The following is a 22,812-nucleotide window of genomic DNA, read 5'->3' as shown; positions in this document are numbered from 1 at the left end:
ACTATCGTACTCGGCCTGACGAAATTTCAGATAGTGCAAGAGCTAAGACATAGATAAGGAAGGGAGGGGGAGTGTGGGAAGGAAATGGAAACAGACAGGCGACTATCGTACTAGGCCTGACGACATTTCTGGTAGAGCCGGAGAAAAACAAAAGGTGAGGGAGAGGGGTGCAGAAAGGGAGGGGAGGAACAAAACAAGCGACTATCATACTAGGCCTGACGACATTTCAGATAGTGCTGGAGGGGTGGTGGGGAGGAAAAAAACAGTAATATGAGGATGGAGGAAACAGACAAGGTTGCTATCATATTAGATCCAGGGACAATTCTGATAGAGTAAGTGCATAGAAGAAAGTAAGGGTAGGAGATAGGAAAAGGGGGAAGGGAAAGGAGGAGAGAAAAGAGAGTAAGCAGTCAAAAAGAGTGGAGAAGCAAGAGTGGAGAGCGAATACAATTGCAGACGTCAGTAGTAACACATAATGTTGCAAGCCAGGATACAAGATGAAGATGGGAACAGCATGATTCATGGCCACCATGAGTACAAGATGCAAAGGAAGTCCAGCATGAAAGTTGAGAAAGGGTGACGCACCGTGAATGAATGAAGTCCATAAAAGTCAAATCCAGCATTGGCCACAAGACAGTGATGGTGAAGGATGGCACCAGGTGGCCGGCTGTGCCCCCACCCCCAATGGTGCTGATGGCCTGTGGCATCAGGGGGCCTGCCGGATGTCCAGGGAAGGCCCCAACCCCAACAGGCACTGGGTCTGTAGAGTGTCGGTGTCCATGGCCCTCATGGGGCCCGCCGGATGACCATGGTGGGCGCCCCCACCCCCCACCACATGCCTCAGATGTCCTGGTGTACTGCATTCACGTGCAGGAAATCTGAGCCATGTGACTCCAAGGAGACAATGGCACGCTTGCCAGAACTAGGTCATACCTCTCAACCTTTTGAAATGGCAGGGCTGGTGAAAAATAGTATTTTATTTTGGGCAAATGTGAGCCCATTGACATCTATGGATGGGTTAGGGGCTTGGCAGGTGTGAAACTCGAAGCTAGGGGACACTCAGATGCATTTCAGTTGATAAGTTTGCGGGGTTAACAGCCCAATGGCCTACATGGGCAGTCTTTTGAGTCTGGTTAAACAGGTGTGTTTATTTTCAAACATGTTTGTTGCAGTGAAATCTACACAGTTACCCTAGTATTTTTTAGTGTTAGCTATTATGTGGCGCTGAAAGCGCTACCTTTAAGCCAAAACTATTGTCATTAAAATAAGAGCTTTAAAATAAGAGCTTAAAATAGGGGCTTTGAACGAGGGTCTGTAATGCTTTTCAGCGGAGATGACAAAGGAGGCTGGATACATAGGCTTTTCGGGCTGTTTGGCTATGTGTCCACCCATTTAATGATCATCTTTAAGTCAAATCTATATGATGTTCCAATCATAATGCCAGCACACCACTGCCCACTTTTCATACCCACCGTCTCCAGAGAGGAGCAGAATGATGCAGCTGCTCACTGAAAAGATGGCCCGTCATGTTCTGCACACCTCGCTTCTTAAAGCATGTGCCACTTTGCATTTTCTCTACAGTATTTATAGTGTGTTCACATTGTAAATGCAGGACTACACATAGCTTAACACAATATGAGAATTTAAAAGCAAGGACTGGCAGATTATTTTCCACCTAGTATGGGACAATTTGAAATTGCTATCAAGTGCCCTGTGGGTTATTCTATTGTTAAGATATAAAGACACTGCCCAGGACAGCCTATGTGATTAATCAACCGTATTAATAAATTCACACAGGCTTAAAGCCTTGTGTGATTAATGATGCAGGAGACATACCTAGTACACAAACATTGCAACTTTTGATTTACTTAACAAGCTAGCATAATGGATTAGTAAGCATTGGCAACGATGTGTTTTGGCATGGAAAAGACACTTGCCTGGCACTGCCGTGGTTGTATTAACTGGCCATTGATGGTAGCAGGTGCGCGAGTACCTGGGCATCTAATAGCGCTGCCTGGCAAATGCCTAATACTTATACACAAGCCAAAACTGTTGGCTTTACAGATGCTTGTTTTAAGTACAGCCATAAAGAGGCTGAGAGCTATTTCCAACAGAATGAAGGGTGCGCAGGAGAAGGGCCCAATCTTACGTGACATGAAGTTACATTGCGCATACCAGGAAGTCCACGCAGCAGGACTCCTTCCTGCATGCCTAGATGCCAGCCCTTTGCTTTCAGTCTGTATCTGACTACTATAAACACATGAGGAAATTCCTGTCGCCTTGGCTCGGGCTTCTGATGTGTCACACGCATGGAATGCTGCAGGCCCTTTTTGCATTTTTTGGGGAACACATCTCTCCATTATTTCCAGTTTTCCCCAGAAATAAGGAGCGGAGTAAACGGAAGGGGATTGTTTCCTTTTTACATTGCAGCGTTGGTGTATTAACCTTGCCCAGACAGAAACATTTACAAACGCTTCTATTTCGACCAGTCGGTTTCTGATTCGACCAGCTTCCATCATGACAAACTCTCCCAATTCACGTGAGAGACTCCCGATGTTGTGTTATTTGAATGTTATTTTAGTCTTCAGCTTTCTCACCCCAAAAAATTGTTTTCCTCCAATGCAAGTCCGTGGGAAAAGCAAACCGCTCGCTCTTCAAAGTTTTCAAATGTTGTATGGTATGCGTGCTTCTTAGTCACAGGCTGGAGTTGTCTTAATTCATGTTGGGGTAATTTTAAAACATATGCTAATTGAATGCAGGCCAATGCTTGCACTTACGTGCTGTCGGTCCCCTGCATGCAATTTTAAACTTTTGCAAGGTCGGTGCGTGAAGGTAAAGAGTAAAACAAGGTGAAATCTCCCTTACCCTTTAATTTTACACTCTGTTTCGCAAAAAGGTAAACACTGCTTGCAAAGTACACCAGTTCTAATGCAAGGCGGATTCCACAGGAATCCATTTGTTCCACACATGCACAAAAATCTCACAGTGCTCTCCTGATACAGAGCAGGAAAGCATTGTGGAGAGGCAAGCTAAGGGGCCAATTGGTGTGTGCAAACGTAGGAAAGTGTTCTTCCATGAAGGTGGAACACTTTCCTTATAAACACCATATTCTAATAAAGAAAGAATGTGGGGCGTGCACATGACAGCCTCAGCTTTTGCATGTGCCTGATTTATGGCTTGACAACAGACCTAGCAACCATCAGGCATGCAGGGCAGCCACATGGAGGGGATTCTCCTCCCAGCAGCACAGGGTTAGCACATCAAAAAAAAGAGCAAAAATATGGCACCTGTGAGGTGTCATTAAACTCTACTTCACGTGTAAGAGAATGGAAGCATCCTTAAAACAGCCGTGGGCGAATCCTTAATCTAAATTATTGATTTGGAGAGATTAATATCTTGATAAGCAAAGGCTGCAGTGTAGGATTCCAGCCACTGAAGCTGGCCAGTAGCGAGAAACATGAAATTGTAAAAAAGAACGGAATCCTTCTGTTGCTCCAAATACATTTTGTTTTTTAATTATGGATTTTCAAAGAGAAGGGTTTGAATTTGACAAATCACCTATTGTGGCTTGTATTAGTTTAACTTCACCAAATACAGAGTCTTGTCAATTTTTAAATTCATCTTCAAGAAAACATCTTCAGAAATATAATTTTTAGTACCCTTAGTATCCTTAAAACGTGTTTCCCCACATACGTTTATGTGGTTCATAAGGAGGAATGATACCGTGAAGAAACAAATGAAATATTGTTGATAAGCTCCATCCCAGATCAAGTTCACTCAATTAGCACTTATGGAAGTCACTATGTTTTTACTTACTACTGTTGTCTGGTCTGTTCACCAATTGTAATTTTATATTCTTTTCATCTCAGTAGGGATGCGGTACACCATTTTCTAGAGGTGAAAGTACCTGAAGGATAAAGAAGCATTATGATAATGGGAACATTGCTGTGGCAATTATTACTCATTATCATACCGTTCAAAGGATAAGATAGACTCTTGCTTAAGAGTCAACTCTCAGTTGGGGTGCTAAAGTTTATGCAAACCAATATTCTTACCAGAGATTTGATGCTAACACGGTTTCTGCATATGTTTTTGGTGATATTTGCAGCGATTTTGCTGTGATTTGTAAAATGGCCACCGTTTTATACCGTGTTGTGATGTAATCGTGTCAAATTAGCGTGATGATGTCACAGTGACGGCTCTGTGCCGCGGCCAGCTTGGTTGAGGCAAAAGGTGCCTTGTTAATTCGTGGTGACTCCAAATTTCAATGTTATGCTGTTTGCTAAAATTGATTTACTTGTGGCTGAGTGAAGTTTACCAGTTCATTTACAAAAGTAGACAATGTTAGCATAATAAAACGTGAGCAGGGCATTATTTACATGATTATTATGCATAATAGCTTTGCAAGTTATGCGTCTGTATAACTCGTTTTGAGGCATCGTGACAGAAATAAACAATGTGGGGATGTTTGGTTATTCCCATTACATTGATGGCATAAATTGGTTAAGAGAATTAGGTAAATATTTACTTAGAGGTTGTATTTACAGAGACAAGCAGAGATGCTAAATCCAAGATATTACAAATAGTGGCTCATCTCTGAATCTGAAGTTAATCCAGAATGGCATGTGCCTAGAGTACTTATCCAAAAGCATTCTCTGTGACGTAAATTGAGCAAGTGCGTGTAAAGTTATAAACATTGTCTGAAAAGGACTCTGAGACCGACTGAGGGGGATCTGAGTCTGACCGAGGGGGATCCGAGATCTGTGCCCGACTGAGGGGGATCCGGGGTGAACCATGAGTCACCTGAGAAACAATACTTTACGAGAAATTAGATGCATAAATAAAGTACAAACATTGTGTTGAAAGGATCTGAGCCCGGCTGAGGGCGATCCGAAGTGAATTACGAATCACCTAAGAAATTGAGTACTTGTGATAATCTGAAAGAGGAAAATAACATATTGTTTGTCACATCAGGCCCTCTGAATGAAGAGACCTTGAAAGGCACAGAAGCGAGGGTATGGAAGGCCCTGATGCTAATGATTGAACTGTATCATCGTGCCAGAAAAGCCAGAGACTGTGCTAGGTTTGAGTGTACTGCCTTGTCCCGTGATGAAAACGTGGGCAAGGGAGGCCAAAAGCCTGAACATCCTGACATATCATTTTGTGAGCACTTCTTTCTTGATTGTAACATTGTTCCCCACACCATTTGTATCTACATTTAATGATAGGCAATAGGTTTATTAGTATAGGCCCTTTTATTTTGACAAGGCACTACTAGGACTGCGTTATTATTATTGGATGGTCGTAGCTTGCTCCCATCTGTAGATTTAGGATTAGATGAACACCCTTGAACTGTGGTCACTTGTGTCTTTCTTACTGTTGATACCATGCCATCCTTACACAGGAGACAGAGCAGCAGGCACCAGTGGTTAGAGTAGAACCATTGCCACAATACAAAGCACAAGGAGGAATAGCCGATACCGTAAGATAGAGTACTTCAGGAAAGACATGGTGGAAGAATAAGGAATAGTAGCAGATGAACTTGGGGACGTAAGATAGGTTTTGGGACAAAGGCCCACAGATTTGGGCAAGGAATGTAGCTATAACTAGTGTATGGAGTTAGCTGCAGGAATCTTCCTATCAGAAACAGATTGCGTTGCAAGGCACACACATCAATTACCGAACGGAAATAAAGGCTGCCCACATATGTAAACAATGAGCAGCTAATTAGGAGGTGAGGAGCTTGCTAGACTGCAGACACTTACTTCGAAGACCATCCCTGACAGTACCTCCAAAAGGCATGGACTTGCCGGGATGCCTAGCATGGAAATAACTAAGCAGCTACAGAGCAAAACTAGATCTACTAACTTCCCATGACCTTCTTCAGTGCCCCAAACCCTCAAATGAATGACTTAGTCCTCCCTATGATGCCTCTTGTGAGACTCCACGACATTTTGCACAACCTTGGGTGTAGCATAATTTACTGGGGACACCTGCGGCTGGTGTCTTCAATGGGCGGAGTGGGATAGTTTGAGGAGAGAAACATGAAACGCTGGATGAATATGCAATTTTATGGGCGTCTGCAACTTCATGACCAGCCGAGGGATCACCTTCGCTATGGAAAATTGGCTCACAAACCTTGGTTTCAGTCTTTCAAGGGCACTGCAGGAGTGTGAAAGTCTTTGTGTCCAACCAGACCTAGGGCCTCATTACGACCCTGGCGGAAATCGAAAAACGATGGCGGAAATGCAATACCGCCATCGAATAGCGCTCGGTGCGACTATGACCCGTCACCGCAAAGTACGAAGCCATTAGCGACACCGTAGTGAACGCCAACGCTAACTGCACCAAGTACGCGCGCGCGCGCCATGCCAAACCGTAAATACCACCATGGCGCAAGGGTACGCGAATTCCGACCCTAGCGGACATGTACCTAACGCCATCAAGCACGGCGGAAAGTACCATTCCGCCATGGTGAGAAGTACGGCATCGCGAATCAACCGTAAACGGCCCCACTGAGTGCCTGTACACCGCTCCCTGCCCACAAAGTACAACTCCCCGTAGGTGCAATGAAGTCACAATGCAACCAGTGAAATGTACAAGTCACCCATGCATGCCAACGAACAAAAGATTCACAAGAGGGGCCAATGGGAGCTGCAGGGCACAGATGACACGAATACAGAAGCCATTCCAATGGACATGACCACAGTCCCCCCCCAAGAAACGCACGCAAACACAGGCACCTGTGACCAGCAATATTCCGAAAATCACATCATTCCACCAGTCCACCTGGCTGACCGGCATCTGTCACACAAAACCCAATCCCCCGCCCCTGAGCATGACAACATTCAAACAGTCATATTGGCAGCCCCCATCCCTGACCTCACTGGGCTTCGTAGGCAAACGCGCCCAGCACAGTACCACGCAACTAAACTCCGAAGCTGGAACCCAATGCAGGTCTCCTCACAATACATCGCTCCCCAAATAGGAATATGCCACATCACTTGCAAAGAAGAACGCTACACGGCCCATATCAGAATAGAAATTTAATGCACAACAAAATCACCAAGCCCATACAGCCATTAGGCCATGAACTCCAAAACACATTTCACCATTGTGGGCTGCATCCGCAACAAATGACCAGCTACTACTTGTGTGACGCCCTGTTCCATCATGGTACACAGAGCCACATTCACGTACGAAAAGGCAACATGGAAGCGCACAGAACCGCAGGGCCGTCCCAATGGGGAGGCACTAGTCCAGCTGAAAGGCCGAAATGTTGCTCCGAGCCACTAGTACTGCGTAAGGGCATGTGGCCCATTGGCGATCGTCCCATAAGATCGTAATGCTGCTCCACTGATTAACACGAAGCAGCAGGTGTCGGGAGTAAAAGCCATCTGCAGGAGTGGCATACAGTGGCAAAAGGGGAGGAGATACCTGTCAACCAAAAGAAAAGAAAAAGAACAGAATGGCCATCAGAACTACATTCGAACAACTCACTTCAATGATCACACTAAATCCACAGCCATATGCATGCTAGCCCACTCCAAAGGATCATCACCACCCCAAAACCACTTGCGACTCATAACCATCTATATCGAGGTGTAAACACCATCACAAACGAGTGTACCTGTGCATGCGTCTGTCAAAACAGAATCCATCAGATGGGAATGTTAACGTGCATGGACACAAGTGTCTGAAGGCGCGTCGAGACAGGGAGGGCTCAACAAGGCCAGATAGACGATGGTCCCACTATGGCAGCCCTGCATCACATAGCGCAGGGGAGGCGGATAGATTCCAAGAAGCCCTGTACATGGCAAACTCTGTATCAAATCATCTGCCCATGCATCCATTCATCATTCCCTCATCCCGGTATAAAAACGCCTGAATATTTACTCACATAACATTAGAAATATCCATTGAGTCTGTGCGTTATGCAGCCTGCAAAATCCACAGTGCCCCAGCCCGTAATTCCAGTGTTGTGAAGTAACATGTATTTGGGAACGTCCGGCCTCATCGCCCACTTCGCTATTGCGCATCCCAAACTATTCATATCAATCATTGCATCCTCGCCATGGCCCCTGTCTCAAGGACATTGAACAATAGAACGTTATATTTGCAGTCAGACCTGTGGGCATCTCCTCGCCGCTAGCTGAAAACCGAAAGCGCCGCCCTTCGAATTCCTCATTTGCAACATCACGTCGAAAAGGCATCTGTGGCCGTTTGAAATCACAAATTAATCCATCTAGTGCGGCTGTGTGTGAAAATGGCAACTGCCTTCACCCACAAATGGGACGCCCCGCCCGTCGGTGCAACTCGGTACAGTGATGCATGAGGGCCCACCGTTACTCGAGTACTACGTTCCACTGACCCTTCACAAGTCTGTTCGCGACTGCAAAGATTGTATGTGAAACAATGGGACCATAGCCGAATGTACATATCAACAAATGTTACACGGCCATCGGGTACAAATACATGATTGCTATAGCAAGATGCCATTACTCGAATTGCAGCGTTGTGTGCGGTACGTGCTCGGCCAAAGGGGAGAGCAGCTTGCACAGGTGGAATGAATCACCACAGGTGGAGGCCATAAAGCCTGAAAACACATAAATTGCACACCCAGTCTCCTCCCACAACCACACCCACTCCGAAATGCTACCGGCAGGACTCGCGATGTTGGCCCTGGGGGACCTGATAGCACTGCAAGTACTCCAACTCCAAGAAGAAGACGAACACCAACTACAACCGGCCGCACGGAGGGGACGCAGGAGGAGGAGGAGGCCAAGGCAGGGCCAGCAAGGGCCGCCAGCACAGCCACTACCACCACGCAGGCAGCCCGCAATCCCACGCCTCCGAGCACATCCGTTCAACCTCACTGATGAGCAGATCCACACCCTCTACCGTTTGGACCGGGACACCATAACCGCCATTGTGGACATGACACAGGCTGACCTTGTCAGCATGATAGATAGCCCAACCGCCATCCCACCCCTACTGAAGGTGGTGTCTGTACTACACTTCCTGGCCACAGGCACCTACCAGCACACAGTCGGACAGTTGCATGGCATTTCTCAGCCACTGTTCTCACGGACACTATTGCAAGTGCTCGATGCCCTCCTGCAGCACGTAGACGACTACATCTCCCTACCACGCTCGGAGCAGGAAATTACCAACACAAAAGTGGGATTCCATGCACTTGCCGGCATACCGGGTTGCATTGGTGCCATCGACTGCACCCATGTGGAATTGGTCGTCCCACATGCCATGGAGGCCCAGTACCGCAACCGAAAACAATTTCATTCCCTGAATGTACAAATGGTGTGTGACTCCAACAGGATCATTACACATTGTTGTGCCCGATTCCCTGGATCAACCCATGATTCTATGGTCTTGAGGAACTCTACAATACCACGCTACATGGAGCGACACGCAGGGAACAGATCCTGGCTACTCGGTGAGTCTCATTACATGCATGATAATGTGGGGTATGTGATTCGGCAATGACCTGGCAGGAAGGGGGGGCGGGGTGTGTGTGCGTACGTAGCAATGGCATTCCACATCATACGTTTATCGTCCACATACAGGTGATGCTGGATATCCACTGAAGAGATGGCTCCTCACACCAGTCCGGAACCCACGGGACCAGCATGAGGAGGACTACAACCATGCCCACTCACGTACCCGTGTAGTCATTGAACAGGCATTCGGCCTACTGAAGACTCGTTTCCGCTGCCTCAGCAGGTCTGGCGGGGCACTCCTATACCGCCATGAGAAGGTTGCAAAGATGGTCATGGCATGTGTCATGCTCCACAACATGTGCGTACGTAGAAATGTGCCCATGCCCCCTGACGCAGAACTGCAAGCACCTGAAGATGGTCATGATGAGGGTGGGGATGTGGCAGCACCTCAAGGAGTCTGCGAGGCACCGGAGGGCCGTGACATTCGTCAGCATCTCATTGATGCATGCTTCTAGCACTCACGCCTGGTGGCTGATACATGGACACGGTACTCGTGGCACTGTGTGTGTCTGGTACATGCACAATATGGACTGTACGCCTATGATGGCCTAGTACACAAAGATCATTGTCCACACATCTCATTTGTTGATCGTGCACTGTTTATGGCATATGTGATATCATGTTGAACACCCTATCGACCCGCCACCCAAGTGAGCCCAAAACACCCCCTCCACCCTCCTACCTCCCCCCCGAACACCAGTGTCCAAAGATGCTCATTGTCAGTGGGCAGTCGCTATTGCAAGCCCCCTCTGCAGGTATCAGGGGCACCCCTGCCTGTGGAGCGCAGGTTCCTCCCAGATCTACGTTGGGGGCTGCCCTGGACGGAACTTGCAACGGATGATGTCTCTGCCTGCTCACGTCCATGCATGTCCCTAAGGGTTTGTGAGAGCTCAGTGAGCACACGGCGCACTGCGGCAAGTTCGGCACATACGTCTTTGGACGTCGCATGCAGTTCCCCCCTCAGGCTCTCGGTGCTTCTCTCCATTTGGACTCTCAGGCTCTCGGTGCTACTCTCCATTTGGACTCTCAGGCTCTCGGTGCTACTCTCCATTTGTGCCCTTAGTGTCTCTGTACTCCTCTCCATTTCTGCCCTAAGTGTCTCAGTTGATGTTTCTATGTCTGCCTTAGTGCCCCCACATTCATCGGCATGGTCCTTGATGAGCGTGGCCAGTTGCTGCTGTTGCACGATTAACTGGTCGAGGGACTGTTGCCTCTGCTGGGCCATGGCCATTTGCGGGGGTGTCACAGAGGGGCTGGTGACCTCATGTTGCCTTGCCACAGGGCTTGTGGGGGATGGCCAGTCGTCGTCTTGTGGGTGCCCCTGCGTGGTATCCTCATGTTGTACGGGATGGGACAGACAGGGGGATTGGGACAGGTCATGGATGGATCTGACTTCGACATCCCCGTCTTCTGTGTCGGAGCATGCTGCCATCAATGGGGTGTCACCTATGGTGCTGCTGCCACCAGAGGCAGTGCCTTCTGTGGCATCCGTTGGGGGGACCTGTGGTGGTGGTGTTGTGGGCATGCAGGCTGCTGGGGTGCCTGTTGATGTTCCCTCCTCTGTGCTGCCACCTGATTTGTGCTGCTGCCGTGTCTTGATGCGTGCAGCTGAGGTGGAGGGTCTTTGGCCGTTGGTCTTGGCCCTCTTTGCAGGTGTGCTGGTAGGGGTGTCCTGATGCTCGTCGTTTGGATCGGACCCTGTGGTGGAGTAAAGGAGGGCGAGGGTTATTAATGGGTCTGTGGGAATTGGAATGGCATTGTATCACATGCATTGGGGTGGTACCTGAGGGTGATTTGGGTCGGGGCCTTGGAGGTGCTTTCATTTGTGTGTGGAGTGAGGGTGCAGTTGTTTGGCAGCCTGCAGTTAGGGTGTGCCTGCTGCACGTGTAGTGGGTGTTTTAGGGGTTTTTAATTATTTATGTATTTATTGTGAGTTTTAAAGTGCGCTATCAGGCCGATGTGTGTGGACGTTCTCCTGGACATGTGTTTCTGTTGCACTATGTGGACACATGGTACTTCACATGATTGGACATTGTGGATTTAGCATTGTTTTATTTGGCCCACCTACCTGAATCTTCGGATGTCTGCACTCCTTTCTCCATCCCTCCGACTCCCTCTATGCTCTCCATTCCAATGGTGGAGGCACAGATTTCTTCCCAGGGGGTCAACTTGATGGGTGATTCAGGACCTCCCCCGGTGGCTGTGGCAATGTTGCGGTTGGCAGAAAGTATGCTACGGACGCGTATCCGCAGGTCGTCCCATCGCTTTCTGCATTGCTGTGGGTTGCGGGGTGCGGTCCCCACCGCACTTACCCGCTGTGCCACCAGAGCCCATATGGCCTTCTTGTTCGCAAGTGCCGTCCTGGTCATTTGCGTGGAGAAGACGACGGCAGCATTCTCCTGGAGGGTCTCTGTTAGCACGGTGAGTTCCTCACGGGAGAAGTGGACCTGCCGCTTGCGGTCGCACGCTTTCTTCGCTACTTTTCCCATTTTTCTTGGTTTCGCTAGGGTGGATGACGGGTTGGGGTGTGTTTCAGGGTAGTGTTTTTAGTGGTTGTGTGGATTTTGTGGTTTTATAGGTGTACGGCGGGATGTTTCCCGTTCCGGGCCCATGTTTTTACTTCCGTTTCCGTATATTTACGGTCACCGTACTTTCCGGTTGGCGCTCACTGCGGTGTCCGCTAAGATGGGTGGCGGTATTGCACCCAGGGCGCCGTACGGCGGCGGTGTGAGCCGTTTTGGGGTCATTTCCGCCATCGCGGACTTTGCACTTCCGCCATGGCGTGGTGCTCGTGCCCGATGGGTCGGAATGGGCCGCACTTTGCTCCTTCGTGCAATGGCGGAAACGCTATTTACGCTGTGGCGGTCCGGTCAGTCACTTTCCGCCAGGGTCGTAATGAGGGCCCTAGTCATGTACTGCATACAACATAGATGGTTGCTGTTTCTTTTCCGCATTCTTCTTGTAAGTCCCTTTAGAGCTACACAACATCTCTAGAGAGCCTTTGTGGACCACAACAATTATTTTTGCCCTTTCTGAGTGGCTGGGACAAGACATGTCTGGGATAGATGTAGAGGTAACTTGCGGGGGGCTGTACCAGTAGAGCAATATAAAGGTGACATGCCTGTTGAGGCATGATGATGAAGGCAAACTCTGCTATTGGAAGTAGAACAGTCCAATTATCTTCTCTTTGGTGAATAAAACACTGTCAAACTGAAAAAGGGAAACAAGTAATTGAACAATGCCAATGTTTTATTGCCCAAACAGAATATAATTGGATGGATCTACTTGCATTGGCAGAGATTGGTCTGTGGATTGAAAGCCGTGGAATGCTGAACCTGTAAATCCAACTATCGGGTGAGTGCATGCCAGAATGTAACTGTGAATTGGGGTCCTTGGTTTGATAGTACCTTTTCTGGCGGGCCATGCAGAAGAATCACTTTCTGCATAAATTATTCTGTCAAAGTTTCTGGTGACAGAAGAGTGGTCAGAGCTATGAAAGTTGCATCTTGATGTTCATATCAACGATTGCCCAGATGACTGTTTGGATATGGCATTTGGGTGATGAAATCCAGGGCCTGCCATCCATGCAGTCTTGTAGCCAGGTCAATTGGTTGTGGAAGCTCTACTGGGGCTTGACCTTTATGCGATGTGCACAGATAGTACAGTTCTACACGCACTGACATCAGTTCTCATCTTCACCGCCAGAACGAGTGCTGGACTAACTCATGCATTTGATTCCTTCCTACATGTTCCCCCAACGTCGTATCATGACTCCACCTCAACAGTTCCTGTCTGGTCTTTGCCAAGGTACGTATGTACAACTTCTATTAATATTTGTGACAAGGTCTCCAATGAGTTACATGACAAAGCCATATATTTTCGGTTTTTATTACAAAATTCGATGTACAACAACAGGCAATTAGGGCTTGCAGTCTATGGGTGGTCCCTGTATGCCTTTCCCTCAACCTTGAGAAGGCTCCCACCTCTCTAACTTAGTCTCCCTACTCCAAACGTGTGTATCACAGTATAGATTCACTACAGCCAGGCCACCTGTACTGTTTAGTCTGTCCCTGTCTTAAAGAGTGCCCAAAGACCACAACCTTATCTCTCCATCAAGGACTTCTTAAATGATCTATGTGGGGTAGTATGTACGCCATGACATGCCTTTCTTCCAGATGACCATCTTTCAATCTTTTTCCTCACTCTCTCTTCCCCCTATGCCTGTCTATGCCCTTCTCTGCTCTCCTCTCTGTTTCTCTCCTCTCTACACTCCTTATCCCTTTGTCCCTTCTCCTATCTCTATGCTCCAGCTCCCTCCTGATTATATATGCGTCCATCTGGATCTCACTCCTCCCCACACTATCATGCCCTCTACTCTCCTCCATCCACCTGCCTCTCACTTCCCTCACTCTCCCTACGTCTCTCTCTCGTCTCTCTCTCTCTCTAACAGTTGCTTTCCTCTCTCTCCCTCTGTCTCTCTGATCTATTCTCCCCTACTACACTCCCTTCTCACACCTCCTTGTTAACTATCCTGATCTATCAGTTCTCTTCTCTCCTCTCTCCCTCTCTTACTCACTCACATATAAACATCCAAATTGGTGCAACTCTCTCCCAGACCCAACACCCTACGATCACTCTGTGCCACAGATCTCCTCCAAGTCCTCCTCCACCTTCTACACTAGCCTTTCTGGTCTCTTGGCCCTCGTCCAGCTCCTCCAAACTCATGGATTTGCATAGTCCTCCCTTTCCTGCCTGGAAACCTCTCACCACTCCCATTAGGCACCTGAGTCAGCTGCTGCCCTGGGCCAATTGCCTCCTAATCTATCCCATGCACCTCCCATCTCCTAATTTTAAGTTCTGGGACTTTCCCTGGAAGTCTGCATAAGGATTTTTAGCCCTGCCCCCTTTACAGACTCCATCTTTGCCCAGCTTGTTATTAGCTCTACTGCAGTGTTGTCATGCGGTGCTTGGTAATTTGGGGTTTAAACATGGATTGGAGAGTGCTACTGGGTCTCCCCAATTGCTGTATAGTACCTGCCAGTTCTTGCTCTGCCGCCACTGCCCCATTGTTCCTCTGTATCCAGGCTAGGTTTTGTGGGGTAGGTGTTGGGTATCCCAATCACCTCTTAAATGGGGAAGGCTAGTCCATTTTCATTAGGGTAACCAGTCCTTTTTTCTTGCTCCGGGCTGGGTCTTGTTCAATGAACCAAGATGCATTCTGGTACATGAAGTGTTTGATATTTGCTTCTCGGCTGTGCTGCTTCCTGGGTTCTATGATCCCTTCCATGGGTCTGAGGAGTCTGTGCATGACGGATGTGGTAGTCCTTTGCATCAAGAGAAAAGATTGTTCTGGTCGCCAAGCGTCTGGGAAAGGACTTGAAAGATTAAACACAGAGACCAGGCCAGGACAGCGGCTGATAGGCATTGAGCCAGAGAAAGCAGTACCAATGTGCATGCACGCTTCCAGGCATACTGGGGAACAAGGGACAGGGTTCCCTCTCAACTCCCCAACACCACCTCTGCGGTAGGTCTGGCTCTGGCAATGCCCTTCAAGGCTGCCTAGCCCAGGTTGAGAGGGGTACTCAGCCCCCGTTAACAGAGAAATACCCATGACCCCATCACATATAGGAAGCTTTCCAAAGATGGTTTTAACTCAGGATATTGCTGTAACAGATGTAATTTCTGTGGGTGCTTTATAGACAGACAAATTAGACAAATTAGTGAATAGTCTCACCACCTGAGACAATGCATTCACCTTATTGTGTTGTTTCCATGGGTAATATGACAGAGTGTAGAAAATAGGTGAAAGAGCATAATCATCTGCCAGTGCAAGGAGTAAGACAAATGCATTGTTGGGGAGCCTGAGGGATCTATGATCAGTGAGAACCTCTTCATGATATGCTGCTTCCTCCATGTAATGCTGCCAGTGGCAAAATCCATCTTCAACTGCTAGCAATTCTTTATCAGAAATGGAGTAATTGCATTGAGCTGGATTGAGTCGATGAGAGTGATAAGATACAAATCCTTGTTGTGAGAGGGCAGTCTTAACAGTTGTGTTATACGTTATTAATTTCTGTCATGAAGGGTTGGGGTGTATCTGGCTGGCTAAGTATATGAACTGGGCAACATTCCTTCCTCTTTAAAGGGATGATCAAATACCCCATGGGATTGCAGTGGCCAATGAAATGGTATGCTGTGTCAGCTGATGTAATTGTTAATGGTTACGCGATGTCGGAAAAGTCCTTCACAAATCACTGATATAAAATTAGCAAATCTCAGGAAGCCCTCAGTGTCAGTCACTGAGCAAGGACAAGGCCAATCCATCACAGTGGTCCTTATCTTATTCTGGTCCATCTGTACTTCATTGGGAGTGAGCTCTTACCCATGGAATTCAACCTTCTTTTTGTGTAAGTGACAATTCTCCTGCTTGGAATAAAGATGGTGGTCCATTACTCTGAGCAGAACATCCGTAACCTTGTGCACATGATTCTGGGAGCTATGAGGAGCCTTGCAACAGAAGACCTCTCGGCCTCTGGATTAATTATTTATGAGATGTGTATCCATAATGAATGCTCAAACCATATTAGTATAATGGTGCAGCTTTATGGAGGGTAATTTACGGCTTTACTTTAAAAGCCACTGACAATTTGTGCATTATTTCTGTATGGGGCTTATGAGCAGATAATATTGACTTAAGAGTTCTGAATGCTGGATGTATTTTCGTGTATAATATTTGTTCGATTAAACATTGGCACAAGTCTGTGTGAGATATTATTGTGTATATGATATGGAGATAAATGAAATTAATGTTTGTGCTGAGAGAGATGCCATAGGTGATTGAGTTTTTTATGCTTGTCGCAATCTTTTTCATATAAATATTTCTTTTTCAAATGTTTTATATTTGAAAATGCATTTTTCAATTTATAACTTGAGAAGTATGTATTTTAATAGAAATATTAATGGTGCTTCTTATAATAATATGTGCTCTCATTTTCAAAAACTATTCATGATTTGTTTGAAGAATAAAATCATAGATGATATGAATTTTTTAGAATCTTTGTTTGTTTTTTTAAGCACAGAAAGACAAAGGGACATTATACACCCTAGTAGAAAGGGCTTGTAAGTTATAGCTGTGGCTCCTAAATACATGTACAGATTTTCGTTCCTTTGATGGAGTAATTCGTCTGATGTCAAAGGCCACTCATGGCACCTATCTCCATGGATTCTGGCCATCCTGGGGCTTTGCCAGTGTTCTTGATGGGCATATAGGATGCTCTGCGACTGGGAACAAATGGCCAAACTAAATTGGTCTTTCTCTGACTTGCTTTTCAATCCTGTAGATGCTGATTCATGTGCAAAGCGACATTGATTAATTCACCGATTGTGGCAGGTAGAGTATGCACTTGCACGAATGAGTTTTGAATGCCCTCACATAAACTGTGTTGGAACAGAGTAACTTGTGATTTTTCGGTCCTTGGTACTTCAGTGACTCTTTTGATAATGGGTGATGTAGATGACTAAATCTCAGTTGGTATGTTTAAAATTCAGCATCTCCCCACATTTCCCCGAGTGGAGTGTCCATTTTTTCAAACATTTTCTTGAAAGCAGCACTAAAGGCTGCATAATCAAGGAGGAAGGGATTCTCTGTGCTGAGTAGTGTGGTAGTCCAGCTAGTAATAAAACCTCCCAATTTGGAGGTAATGAAAATGGCTTAAACTTTCTGGGTGTGGAGGTCTGGGTGTTTCATCAGGAAATGCAGGAGACGCTGGGATTGGAAATCCAAACATTTGCCGTCACCTCCAGAAAACCTTTCAGATAAAGGCAGCTTGTATGGAGCATTAAGGTCTCTTGCATGCCCATCATTATTGGGTGGCAAAGGTTGATTATGGGGAAAGGAACCAGTGGTCTCACCAGAAACCTATCATATTTTATAGATAAACAAAATATTTTCATCTGTAATTTGTAATATGAATTTTGCTTAACTTTCTCTAACACCATCGACAAGTGTTAGCATTAAAGGAAAACATTGAATTCACATATAACTTTCTTTTTGCAGTGGTGATAAAGATTGTTGGTTTCTAATTTGGACATATATATATAAAATATATGGTTTGGAATGTTTGGCTACTTGGTCTCCAGGCTTGGGTCTAGGACAGAAATGTACTTTTGGAGAGTAGAACCTCTTGATTCATTTAATGATTCATACAAGAATGAGAGTATACAGTTGGGATAGAAAGGGAATCAAGACTTTATTTCAATTGATGTTCTTAAAGTGGAATTATTTCTTTCCTGCACAATATTATTTCGAAAAATGACACTGGTTATTTAATTTGCCATTATTTTCTTGGGAATAAACGCCCTTCCTATTCCACTTTAGGGGGTATATCTCTATTCAGGATTTTTCTTTTAATATAGACTATGGTTTTTACACATCAAGAAGTATATCAATTGCTCCAAATCTGTAAAACACGAACATCGTGTCTAAAATCCAAGTAAAAAAGATCCCTAAAAAACTCTGAAAATCATTTATTTGACTACTGTGAAAGAATATTATATGCCCTGCACAATCATACATTCTGGGGCATTCCATTTTAAATATACCTCCACAAAGTTTCTGTTATGACCCAGTCCACATTCAGTGGCATAGCTTGTGAAGTATTCAGGGTCCCTCTGGGATTTATTGAACTATGTACATGTATTAATAATTTGCACACATTCATATATTGTGTCTATAGGTGTGTGATGGGGCATGGGTTTCTGAATCCAAATCTATGTTCAGTTTTTAAGTTAAGCAAAGCATTCAGAAGTTATAGCTGATAATATGATTTCATGTTGTGACATTTAAATGAATGGCACAAATGCTGTGCATTGCATGTTTGTGGGAGTTTATTGTTAAACAAAATATGCAGAATGAAGGCCTCTGAAGCAGACACAAAATAGCTAATGGGTTATTACTCTGTCCATAAGGTCATGGCTGTATAGAAATTAGATCTTTTAAAGCATTGTTTCACCAAAGGAGCAGATCCAGGTCGTTTGACCTGGCATCTTTAATTATTTTCGAAACTCCACAAAAAAGGGGATTTTCTGAATATGTAGACCTTCATTTCTTTTGTTTATAGGATGTGTCATATGCACTGAATACATCTGTTTATGTTTATCCCAGCTAATGGATTGATTGCTAATTAATGGTAGGTTTTGTTTTACCAGAGAGCTGGCTTCTTGACCTTTTTTCTTGGGAATTAAGCTGAATACGTGCAGGGCACATTTTACAGGACACCATCTACATTTTACCACTTTCACATGGCATACAAATAAAAAGCAATGCTATGGTGTTTTTACTTAATTGGATGTTGGTAATGTAGGCCTTATGAACACAATGAATTCAATGAGCATAATATATAGTATACCGTAACTTGTAATTTTCTCATAGAATATTAAACACATTTTATGGTGGCTCAGTTATATTGCATGGCTGCAAAACCTTTGAACATGTTCTTAGCCCAATTTTGCTCTGTGAGATTAACAAAATTGGGATGAAAAACCATGTAGAATCCACCTTTAGGGAATGTAATATATAACTATAAAATAAACTTGGCAATAATTATTTATTAAATTCACCCATTTGTTGTGGCGGCCATCAATGTTCCTGTGTGATCCCTAGGATCCGTGCCCATAGCTGCCATTCCAGGTAGTATTTCTTGTTTTATTTGAGGATTGTGTTTAAGTTACTTTTTTAAAGTAATATTGATGTACATATTTTCTCCACAAAGGCTGTCTTTGTGTGTCTCGAAAGAAGATGTAGCACAGACAGTACTTTAAATAACATTTTGAGATACAGAACTTGCCGAGCTTTAGTGTGACTGTAAGAGTGTTCTGTGTGCTTTAGCCATAATTATTTTAAGCATTTTTGTAATGTATGTAATAGGTCTCTAGCACAGGATAATTGTTAATCTGTATGCTAAAAACTTGAATGGTGCATATTCTGGAGAAGTGCTGACCCCTTGTGTGATATCCCTTGCAAACATTATTTGCTTGCTTCCTCCCTATTGTAGATTTGTGACAAACCTTGACATTACTGCTGGTTCTGTCCTTATAATGATCATGAACGTTTTAGAACATGAATTTTAGTTTTCAGTATTAGTATAAACTGCTGCTGTAAGATGTTACATGGTGATGATGGGTAAGTTGCGGAAGCTCTCAAAGGTAGTGCACAGTCCATCAGAGGTTTTTGAGGATTCAGGATGCTTGTTGTCCCTCTTGTGCAGGGCTCCAGATGATTGCAGAGATGCCTACAAGCAGCGTTCATTAATCTAAGGTTATAAATCATTGTGGTCTTAGGCGCTAAAGTGTGACGATGTTACTCCACCTCTTGTTACGTGTGAAGATAATTTTTTGACCAACCTGCTAAAAAATGGCAGTAAGCTGCAACCTTAATGCCCACGGGGTAATAACTCAAAGATGTGAGTTCAGAACAGGAATCCTCATTTAATTAGCCTGACATATTTGTATTTGGCGATGAGGATTAGGAAGGTGTTAGTGATCTGGTGACAGCTTTTCTAATATAGTGATAAGTTACGAAGTAGTGTTTGTGGTATCCCTACAAAATATCCCCACCAGAAATATCGCCGTACACATATGGCTGTTTGTCTCGCCATAGGAGATATTTTTGGGGAGGATATTTTTGGAAGCGGGGGTAGCGGGGGTGTCTGACGCACATTTTAAAATAATGCGGGGGTGGCAGGGGTGTCCCCCGCAGGGTCCATGGGTCAATATCACTGCAAAAATATGGCCATATTTTTGTATCGCGATATTTTTGCAGGGATATTAACACATGGAACCGTGTTTGTGGGCTAATATGAGGATTAATATTATTACGAATTGTGTCACTAAATGTCATATGGTAAGTTCAATAAGAAGGTGGTCCTTTAGTTGAAAGTAATAATTTAAATGATATTTACGGTAGTGTTGCTTCAGCAGAACCCTCCATATGGTGTAAGTGACATCCCTCCGCCTTGATCCCGGTTACTTAACATAATATGACATCACATATCGCTTGACCTAAGCAACAGGTCATTGTGTATTTCTTGACAAATTTTAATAAAAACTCAATTGAGGATACATCATGTTAACAAACCATGATTGGAACAGACAACTAGCTACTAAAACTAGAAAACTTAAAAAGCTTTAACTTGTAAACCAACAATAGCTTGATTAGTTAAACCACAGAGTTTGTGAAGCACACCACAGAGCTTGCAAGATATTACACGAAGGTGGCAATTGCTAACACTAACTAATGCCCCGGGTACTTACAAACCAATGGTGGATCTTGTTTTGGAGTCACAATTTTGTGCTTACATTGTGCAATATCAAACATAACATAACGTTGTTCTATGCCTTAAATGCAGGGCTGGACAAGATTAGGGCGTAGGATTATAGCAAGTAAAATCTTATGAAATAGTCAGAACACTTTACGGTAGAAGCAGGAGAGGGACTGAATTCACTGTAAGGTTTCGAATCAAAGATGACAGCAGAGTCTCAATTAGAGACTGATTCTTTGGCTATGTTGGAGTGTCCACCTTTACGTCCAGTAGTGTGAGTAGTCACCTTCTGCTTCTTTCTACACTTACCTTGGCCTAATGGGATGATAACGTATTTTCTGCTTGCAGTTCTTAGGTTCTTTGGTGTGGATGGGCAATTGGGGTTCCTGAGCTGGAGTTGCAAAGTTATAAACCTCACTGTTCACTGTTTCCCTTGGAGTAAGGCGATCTTGTTCATGCTGTCTCTGCTGTTGTTATGGACTGAGACTTCGACGGTTCTCAATCTTTCATGTATCTATGGTTTCTGAGTTTCAGAATCACAGCTCCAAGAGTCCTGTTCTATTAGTTCTTATGTAGTTATCAGGAGCCACTGCACCACAGTCACTGAGTTTGAATTACAACTCTTAGAATTCTGTTCCTTTGGGTCTGTTGTAGTTGTCTGGGCCACTGCGCTATTGCCATGAAGAGAAAGAACCACAAATTTCAACATACAGATCTTTTGATTGTGATGTAGTTATAAGCATCTTTGTGCTATGCTGAGCAGCTATTAGAACTACAATGCTCAGTGTTCAGCTCTCTGGAACCTTTGGTAGTTAGCAGTGCTACTTTGAAATTTTCAGAAAGTATTAAAACCGCAGTTTCCAGTACTCTTGATTCTATCAGTGTCACTGCACTAGACTTAGGAACCTTTAATACCAACATTACCAGTGTTCACCTTATTTGGCTCTCCCTCAGCTGTCAGTAGCACTGTGTCACTATTGAAGATGGCGTTTGAGCGTAAGAACCACTACTCCGAAAATTCACGTTTCTTAATGCTCTTTTGGTTGTTAGTACCACCTCAATACCCTTGTGGACAGCTAGGTCTGCAACTCCTAGAATTTACCTTAATTGATTCTCTTTCAGTTGTCAGTGCTCCTGCACTACCATTGTGGAGTGTTAGAACAACAACCCTCAGCATTCTACTTTGTTGGTTCTCCTTTGGTTGTCAGTATCTCTGCACTAAAGTTGCAGGTGTTATAAACACTGTTAGGTAGAATTATATGCAGTACCCTTTGGGAACACTACACAGAATTAAGACTACAAGTGACAGTAGAATTTCACCTTTGGTACAAGCCTGTACTACACCGTTATAGTGGTAGCAGTAGCGGAGCAGCCAGACCTATCTCAAGAGTAAGTGCGCAGTACAAATAGTTACACAAAGGACAGCAATTACTATGATTCAGGCAAACACTGACTCAAGGTTTCTAAGTAAAAGAATATATATTTATTTACTCAACAGTTGTATAACAGTTCACTATTCTAAGCAAATTAAAATCACAATCATAAATACACCACACCGCTTCCCTTAAATTCCAGACAAGTTAAGCTCACAAAATGAAGTGGGAGCAAAATGGCACTCTAGCAATTTAAAAGGGAGGGAAAGACAAAGTTATTAGAAATTAGGCAAAACCAACAGGTAAGTACTGAGGGCAATTGAACAAGAGAGACTACAGTGAGGAGATCAGCTAGAAAAGGCTTAGGGCCAAAGTGAATGGGTCAAAAGTCCTTTGCTCAAGATCACACAGTTCAGGGTAGTTTGCGGTAAAGTTCGTGGCAAAGATTCTAGACGAGGTTGGTTGGTAGAAAAGTTAGTTCAAAGAGAAGAGAAGGACTAGCCCTCGGTTTGGAGAAAGATTTCAAAGACTTTCACCGTGGTTGAATGAAACAGACAACCGGGTTTGCACAGTGCCTTAAAACAGAGAGGGAGCTGTAGCTGA

Source organism: Ambystoma mexicanum, chromosome 6q, assembly GCF_040938575.1.
Source record: "Ambystoma mexicanum isolate Mex_15411 chromosome 6q, UKY_AmexF1_1, whole genome shotgun sequence".
Taxonomy (NCBI): Eukaryota; Metazoa; Chordata; class Amphibia; order Caudata; family Ambystomatidae; genus Ambystoma; species Ambystoma mexicanum.
The sequence above is the reverse complement of the archived record's forward strand: the minus strand, read 5'-3'. Positions refer to the sequence as shown.